At 50.3% G+C, this 8,345-nt stretch overlaps 1 long non-coding RNA gene across 2 annotated transcripts; it reads right to left on the bottom strand.

Moving 5' to 3' along the window:
• Positions 1 to 4,780: 4,780 nt before the first annotated feature.
• LOC120095217 (uncharacterized) lies at positions 4,781 to 7,097 on the bottom strand. Of its 2 annotated transcripts, none has more exons than XR_015632308.1 (3): positions 6,920 to 7,097; positions 5,738 to 5,975; positions 4,781 to 5,079 (listed from the first exon to the last, which is right to left on the bottom strand). It is a non-coding gene; the product is annotated as an uncharacterized LOC120095217 (long non-coding RNA). The 2 variants fall into 2 exon arrangements; XR_015632307.1 differs by having other exon boundaries at positions 4,782 to 5,079; positions 5,738 to 5,952; positions 6,920 to 7,069.
• Positions 7,098 to 8,345: the final 1,248 nt, after the last annotated feature.

The raw sequence follows: 8,345 nt of genomic DNA, 5'->3' as shown, positions 1-8,345 counted from the left end.
ATGGGGCACCCTACATCTCACAGAGAAGTAGACAGCTGGGATCTCCAGCCACCAATAGAGCCCAGGGCCACGGTCACTTCCACCTAGTGGGGATGGAGTCTCGTCGGTCTCAGGTCTCATCTACCTGTTGCCTAGGCACCGCACTCATCTTGTGGGTGGTGTCTCCTGCACTGACATCTCCAGGCTCCCACTGAGTGTTGGAGAATGAGCGGCACTCACGCACTCACTGCACACCACAGCGTCCGTGCCTCTGAACAAAGCACGGTTCTCAACGGTGGAAGAAGCGACCACTTTCTTCTGTCGACACAGTAGCGATGGGGTCCAAGAGTTGCCTCAGCTAGTAGAGTTCCTGCCCCGAAAGTCTGAGGACCTAAGCTCTAGGACTGAGGCGAAAGCGAGCTGTGGTGGTATGGACTGGCACCCTCCCTCATCCTTAGCAAGATGGGAGACAGGAAGGCAGATGTCAGGTGCTGGCTGGCTGGCTGGTCTATTTGACAGAGTTCCAGGCCAACAGGAGACCTTGTATCAAGCCAAAAGTGGAAAGAGTTAGAGGAACAATTGAGGTGCTCATTGGACCACGACACAGGTATGGAGTGAGCACGCTTGTACTGGAACATGATCACACAGGAACATTGCATGCATGTGTACATACATGCACACACACACCAGTGTAGGGCCCAGGGCTCTGCCCAGCACTCTCAGCCCTGTCAGCTATGGCATGACATTTGGACTCCCAGACAGTCTTGTCTTAGCAGATGGCCTCTGGCCAGTCCCTCTTCCATTCAGAGACAAAGTTTCTAGTCTTTCTGGTAACCTTCCTCTCAGGTTGTCTATTTCTTCAGGGTGCACCTCAGCCAAAAACTCGCCACAGTGGAAAGTTGCCGGAGGGCTGGCTAGCCATCTTGCACTGATTCAACACCTCACATCGCTAGCTGGAAACTGGCAGCAGTGGGAATATTTATGCCATGGTGCTGGGCGGGCACTACAAAGCAGGGCTTCCCCCCCCACACCAGAGACCTGTTTGTTCAACCAGTCACACTGTGGGGGCCTGTAGTAGCCCCTTTTCAGTGACAGATGAATGCAGCTGCCTGGAGTATACCCAGGCGGTGCCACACATGGCTGTCGGCACGGTGGGTGTCTTTACATTGGCTCGAGATGACTCAACTGTTGGCTAGCACAAGAGCTCCCTTTAAAAATAAATACTCATAAACTGAGGAGAACAAGGGTCCCACACAGAACCTGTGTGCCCCAGTCAGTGGATGGGCAGCGGCCCTAGGCAGTACAACGGGCGGTTATGGAATTTGATGCTCTTGAGTTTCTCAAGTCTGGGTCCCTGGGCCAACCTTCCTGAAAGTTGGGGGCTCCCAGGGTTTCTGTGAGTCTGAGACAGAAGGAGAAGGGCCAGATTTCCCAGGCCGGTTTTCATTTTTAGTGAGAAAGAGGTTTTTGCATGCTGGGATGGCCCCGGTTCATCCTGATCCTCTGCTCCCTTCAAAATGCAGAACATGCTCGAGAATCAAAAGCCCCGCTCTGGTGTCCCAGAGTGGGAAGAGTGTGCACCTTACACTAAATATGCTTTCCTCTTTGATGGCTTGGAGAGACCTGAATTCATGCTGCGTCCCGTAAGCCCTAACATAGCCCCGTATGGATGTCATTGGTCGCCTCTCTGGGCCTTCCATCCAGATTTCTGCAAATGTTCCCCAGGCTGACCACTGAAGGTGAGGGCTGGTAGCATGACGGGCTAGGCTAATTGGTAACAAGCACGTGTTGGCTGGGGAATGGATCCGGTATGTTCCAGCACCCTTCAGGACTCCTGCGGCCAAACACTAGCAGTACATGCTTCAGCCCCAGTGGCATAGAGCTGAGCTGACTCTTCGTTGACACAGGATATACATTTGAACAAGGGCTAGCCATGGCCAGAACAGTCCTCACTGGCTGCTGTCTGACCACACAATCTCCTGCCTGTGCAAGAGCAAATAGGTGTAGATTCTAGCCCCACCCCACTCCCATCCACCCCCGGTACACAGGGCTCCTTTCTCTCACCTTCTGCCTCTGGAACCATGGGAGAGTGGAGCCCACAGCTGTTGGCTCTTGGGCACCTGGCTGGAATTAATTTAGGTGTCAACTTGACCAAGGCTGAGGGAAATAGGAATGGGGAAAGGAGAGAATGACAGCGGCCCTCACGGAGTAGACATGAGTGGGGTTTCTACTCTGGTTTCTGTTGCAATCAAACACTGACTCAAAGCAACTTGGGAAGGAACAGGTTTTCACTCTCACACTTGCAAGCGACAGTCCATCATCAGCAGGAGCCAAGGCAGGAACCTGGAGGCAGAAACTGAAGCAGAGGCCATGGAGGGGTGCTGCTTAATGGCTTGCTCCCCGTGACTTGCTCAGCCTGCTTTCCTGTACAACCCTGGACCACCTGCCCTGGGTGACACTGTGCACAGTGGACTTTGCCTCCTCCCACATCACACAGCAAGCAAGAAAATGCCCCTAGGCACCCCTGCGGGCCAGTGTCATCTGAACAATTCTCCAGTTGAAGTCCACCTCTTCCCAGGTGACTTAGTTTGTGTGGAGGTGACAAACACTAACAAGCCCACGGGCATCCGTTTGTGGGTTACTTCTTATCAGGCCTTTGTGCTCCAGCTAGACTACACAGTTAGCTTTCTGGGCTCTCGGCTGCTGGCAGAACATGGCTCCCATAATCCCATGAGCCGCCTGTCAGCTGCTTTGCTGCAGGGGCTTGTTTTGTCATGGCACTGGGGGGCTTGGTTCTTACCAATCCAGTGTTCAGTCCCAGTGAGACTGGTGAGTAGGAGACCACATGGCTGACAGGAAGAAGAGATCCAGAGACTGGAAGGGGCCAGCTACCCCCAGCCACTCCCAGCACCTTACTTCCTCCAGCCAGATTCCATGGGATCCTAACATTCTCCGAGCATCCCCGTCCCATGGCTCCACAAGCTGGGGTGGTACTTAGTGTACTAGTTAGGGTTCACTAGAGGAACAGAACTAATATAATAAAGTGTGCACATTTGTGTACATGTATGTGTGGGTGCTTGTGTTGAGTCCATGTGTATGCATGTTGTGTATGAGTGCTGTGTATGTATGTGGGTCTGAGTGCATGTGCATGTGTATAAGCATGTATGTGTGCATGCACGTCCATGTGAGTGTGTGTTTGTATATGTGTGTGCATATTTGAGCATGTGTGCACATGTGTACATGCATGTGTGTGTATGTGTGAGTGCATGTGTGTGTATGTTCTGTAGTGCTGTGCATATCTGTCTAAGTGTATGCGTATGTGTATCATGTATGTGTGCATGCATATCCATGTGTGTGTGAGTGCGTGTATGTGTGAGTGTGTATGTTTGTGTATGTGTGAGTGTTGTGTGTATGTGTGTCTAAGTGCATGTGCACACGTGTATATGTATATGCATGTGTGCACATGCACACATGTACACATGTGTGCATGCATAAATGTGTGTACATGTTGTGTGATGTGTGTACATGTGCGCACATGCATGCGCGCGCGCGCACACACACACATGTATATACCTTGGGGGCCTTGAATGTGCAGAACCTGGAGAAGGATGTCGTGGGGTGCCCTGCTCTATCACTTGCTGCCTTAGTCTCTGTTGAAATGATTTGTTTTGCTTTTAGCTATATGTGTATGTGTGTGTGCGAAGGTGTGTGTGCATGTGTGTGAGGGTGTATGTACATGTGAATGAAAGTGCTGAGACACTGGAGAAGTTCAGACAAGGGCCTTGGGTCCCCTTCTTGGAGTTGTGAACCACCAGATGTGGGTACTGGCGACCAAACTCAGGTCCTCTGCAGGAGCAGCCAGTACTCACTGAACTGTGCACAGTCTCTCCAGCCCTGCCTCGTTCCCTTGAGACAGGATTTTCACTGAATCTGGAGCTAGGCTTGTGGTCAGCGCCTGTGAGCCATCCTCCTGTCTCTGCCCATCAGGTTAGAGTTACAGCCAGGCCTGGGTTTTTCCATAGATGCTAGGGATTCAAACTAAGGTCTCCAGGCTTGAGCAGCAAGTGCTCTAACCCTTATCTTGAACTCCGGATCAATTTGTCTGTACCCTCCAAGGCCTGGGGTTACAGGCATGAGCCACACAGGAGCCTGCCAGAAAGTTTTCAAGGCCTTTGGTGGCTAGAAAAGGACCTAGCCAAGTTTCTCTCTACCCTTTAAACTGGAGGACTGCATAGCTTGGCCTTGTGCAATTAGGGCTCTGAAAGCTGGCATGTCTGAGGATTATGAACTCAGCCTGGTCCAGCTCTGGGTCAGCTGTGGAATTCAGATGTGTGAGGAAGACAGAGACAGAGGGCCATGACACTGGCTCCTTTCCATGAAAGGCAAGGGAGGTCTTTCTAATTCATGACACCTGGGGCCATCCGGGCAACACATCCTCTGTGATCGGAAATGCAGTACACCCTCCAACCTCAGGGACCTCGAGGTCACCAGGAAAATGCTTCAATCTAGAGCTGGACCTGCTGGGGTAAGAGTGTGATTCTGGGGGTTGGGGATTTAGCTCAGTGGTAGAGCACTTGCCTAGCAAGCGCAAGGCTCTGGGTTCGGTCCCCAGCTCCGAAAAAAAGAAAAAAGAACAAAAAAAGAGTGTGATTCTGGCACTCAGGAGACTGAGGCAGGAGGACCGTGCACCCCAGGCTACCCTGGACAAAACCAAGAAACAGAAACATTGCATCAATCCAGAAAGACAGGGGCTGCATGGCTCACACGGGCTCAGGAGCTCACACTGCACTTGGCTTCTACAGAGTACCAAGACAGATTTTACACCAAAGCTTATGACACTTGAAGGTTAGCATCCGAGCTTTGGAATTAAACAGCACAGCAGAGGGCTGCTGACCCCATCCGTGAGCTGGCTTCTGCAGGCAGTAGATAGTTGGCTCAAACCTTTGGGATCTAGGGCTGGGCTGGCTTGGGTTCTCTGCTCTCTCAGTCTCCTGAGACATGCTTCTTCTGAGGGAATACTGCTATGGGGTAATTTGATTCTGCATTTTCCCGGGCAGCCTTTGATCGTCGAGCTTGCTGGGCACTCTTCCCTTGCTGGCTCTGAAGATGAGAGAATGATTGCAAAAGCTGAAGCCTGAGGAGAGATGCTCCCTCTGGGCTATTGTCAAATCAATTTCTGTGCTCTCTGTGTAAGGGCAGAGCACTGTGGAGGAAGAGCGAGGTCCCCGAGTGTTTCCAGGCCTCCTTGAGCTGGAAGCATCTCTGGCTGTTCCTCATTCCTCAGTAGGATGTGGAAGCCAGGAACCATGTAGCTTTCTTGAGTGGGTATTACCATTTGGACACCTGTCCATCCATGTATCCATCCATGTTCTAATCCATCTGTTCGTCCATCCATCCATCCATCCATCCATCCACTTATCCATCCATCATCCATCCATCCATCCATCCATCTGTCCACTTATCCATCTATCCATCCACCCATCCATCTACTCATCTATCCATCTGTACATCCATCCATCCACTTATCCATCCATCCATCCATCCATCCATCCATCCATCCATCCATCCACTTATCCATCTATCCATCCACCCATCCATCTACTCATCTATCCATCCGTACATCCATCCATCCATCCATCCATCCGCCCACATTGACCACCCACTCATTCATTCATTCATTCATTCATTCACCTAATGATCAATTCATCCATCCATCTTCCACCCAATCCACGTACACATGCATACCACAAACATTTACAAACGTCAGGGCTGGTCTGGGTGCCAAGGTGATGATGCCAACTGCACAGTGTTCTCTCTCCTCACAGAAACTGCATGCTCGCTCCCGTCATGATGATGCCACAGTTCGTCTACAGCAGGTGGGGCAGGACATGGAGGCTGAGTGTCCAACCCCTTGGGGATAGTAAGTGGTGACGGAGACTCCAAAGAACGCATGACCAGGTGAGGCGCCGAGGTCTATGAGCAGAAGAAAGGGTTTGCTGGAGAGAAGGGGAGGGGAGGGGAGGAGGACAGAGGATGGGGAGCAGTGAGGAGGGGAGGAGGAGTGGGGAGAGAGAAGATGAGTCTATGGAATGAGGACAGGGAGAAAGAGGAAGGGGGAAACCAAGGAGGGGGAGGAGGGAGAACAGGAGGGGAAGGAGGGAGGAGGGAGTGGGGGAATGGAGGAAAAGACCCTGCCAACTCTGTGCAACAAAATAATTGACCACTTAGAGGGCCCCCTTTACGCCCCTCTGAGCCCAACATGGACACGGTTTGGCACATTTGTCTGTGGCACAGAAAATGTCCTTGCAGGTGTCAGTTGGCAGTGGGAGAACCCACGTGTCAGCAGCAGCTGAATGAGGTCCCTGGGTGGGCTCTAACAGTTCTTTGTTTTTTTAAAAAAAACTTTTTTTTTAGATATATCTATTTTATGTGCACAAATGTTTTGCCTTTGGGCATATATGGCCACCCTGCACATGCCAGGGCCTTTGGAAGTCAGAAGTGGGCATCAGATCCCCTAAAACCAGAGTTATTGATGGTTGTGAGTCATCATGTAGGGAAATCACCCAGGTTCCCCTGCAAGAGCAACACATGCTCCTAACCGCTGAACCATCTCTCCAGTGTGCACCCCACCCCACCCTTACCTCCATCCCCACCACTTTTTTTTTTTCTGGACAGGATTTCAGTGTTTAGCCCTGGCTTGCTTGAAACTCCTTGACTGTGTACATCAGACTGGCCTCCCACTCACGGAGACCCACCAGCCTCTGCCTCCTGAGTGGTGGGATTAAAAGTGTGCATTAGCAGGTCTCACATTCTAGCAGGTTCTTTTTTTTTTTTTTTTTTTTTTTTTTTCAGAGCTGGGGACCGAACCCAGGGCCTTGTGCTTCCTAGGTAAGCGGTCTACCACTGAGCTAAATCCCCAGCCCCTCTAGCAGGTTCTTACTGCGGTTTTTCTGAGTAGCGGTGCCCTTGTAGCACACACAGGTCTGTGCCCACTCAAGTCCACAGCCTCTCGGAGCTGTTGTCTCCCACGAGGGCATCAATGTCTAGGAAGAGTTTGGAGAAGGTGCCTGCTTGAGACTTCACGAGGCTCCATGGTCGGATTGTAAATTCTTCTGTTTCCAGGATGGGGAACCTGCCTCACAATGGGCAGAACCATCAGCACCTAACTTCCCTCCAAAGCCCCTCCCCACATAAGTCCTTAAGTCTCAAACCAGGGAGGCTCCAGCAGTCACCAAGTAAACCAACAAAAGAAATGGTTGGGGGGCTGGGGATTTAGCTCAGTGGTAGAGCGCTTACCTAGGAAGCGCAAGGCCCTGGGTTCGGTCCCCAGCTCCGAAAAAAAAGAACCAAAAAAAAAAAAAAAAAAAAAGAAATGGTTGGAGGGGGAGAAGGAGGAGTGGGGAGAGAAGATGAGGATACTGAATGAGGACAGGGAGAAAGTGTAAGGAGAGAAGGAGGAGGGGGAGGAAGGGGTGTGTTAGTTTGCTTCCTGAAGCCAGTCTCAGGACCTCAGTTTGTTCATCTGTGAAGTGGGACAATTTGAATAGTGCACTTTTTTTTTTCTGTCAAGAATCAGATGACGTTCTACCCCTGCTTTGCCAGCCAGGACATCACCGTGACAACTTCTCACCTCTGTCATTGCACAGGAAGAGCAGCGAGAGACAATCTGCCCATGAATGTTCATGGCCCTGTTCCAATAAATCTTTATTTACAGGGACAGATGGTGGGCCAGATTGCCCTGGTTGTTTTCTTGTGGTGAAAACTTTTTATTCAATGGAATTTTGCTTGAAACTCATGGGTTTCTGGAGCAGTTTGAGAATCAAGAGACTTAGCCAATTTTCCAAGACATTCCCACCACCTAAGTCAATTCATTCATTCATTCATTCATTCATTCATTCATTCATTTACCTACCTCATACCTGGTGCCCAACCAGGAACCACAAGGGGATAACAATCTACCTAACAGATTCTAAAAAATAATTTCAAAATACGATTTGATTTTCTGTTTTATTCTTTTTTTTTTTTTTTTTTCGGAGCTGGGGACCGAACCCAGGGGATTTTCTGTTTTAGATAGAGTCCTGGCCAGCCTAAAACTGACAGAGGTCTGTCTCCCAAGTGCTAATATTAAATTCGTGTGCCATAACAGGCTGGGTTTTTTTTTAAAGATCGCTTTATTTTATTCCTATATCTATATATGTACACATATGTGATGGTTTGATTTTATTTTATATGTATGTGTCTTGCCTGCATGTGCAGTGCAGCAGAGGCCAGAAGAGAGCAGCAAATCCCCCAGATCTGGAGTTACAGACAGTTGTGAGCAGCCATATGGTTGCTGGGAACAGAACCTCGGTCCTCTGGAAGAGTAG

Source organism: Rattus norvegicus, chromosome 10, assembly GCF_021556685.1.
Source record: "Rattus norvegicus strain SHRSP/BbbUtx chromosome 10, alternate assembly SHRSP_T2T, whole genome shotgun sequence".
Lineage (NCBI taxonomy): Eukaryota > Metazoa > Chordata > Mammalia > Rodentia > Muridae > Rattus > Rattus norvegicus.
Note: the sequence above shows the minus strand (reverse complement) of the source record. Positions and strands in the feature narration are given on the sequence as shown.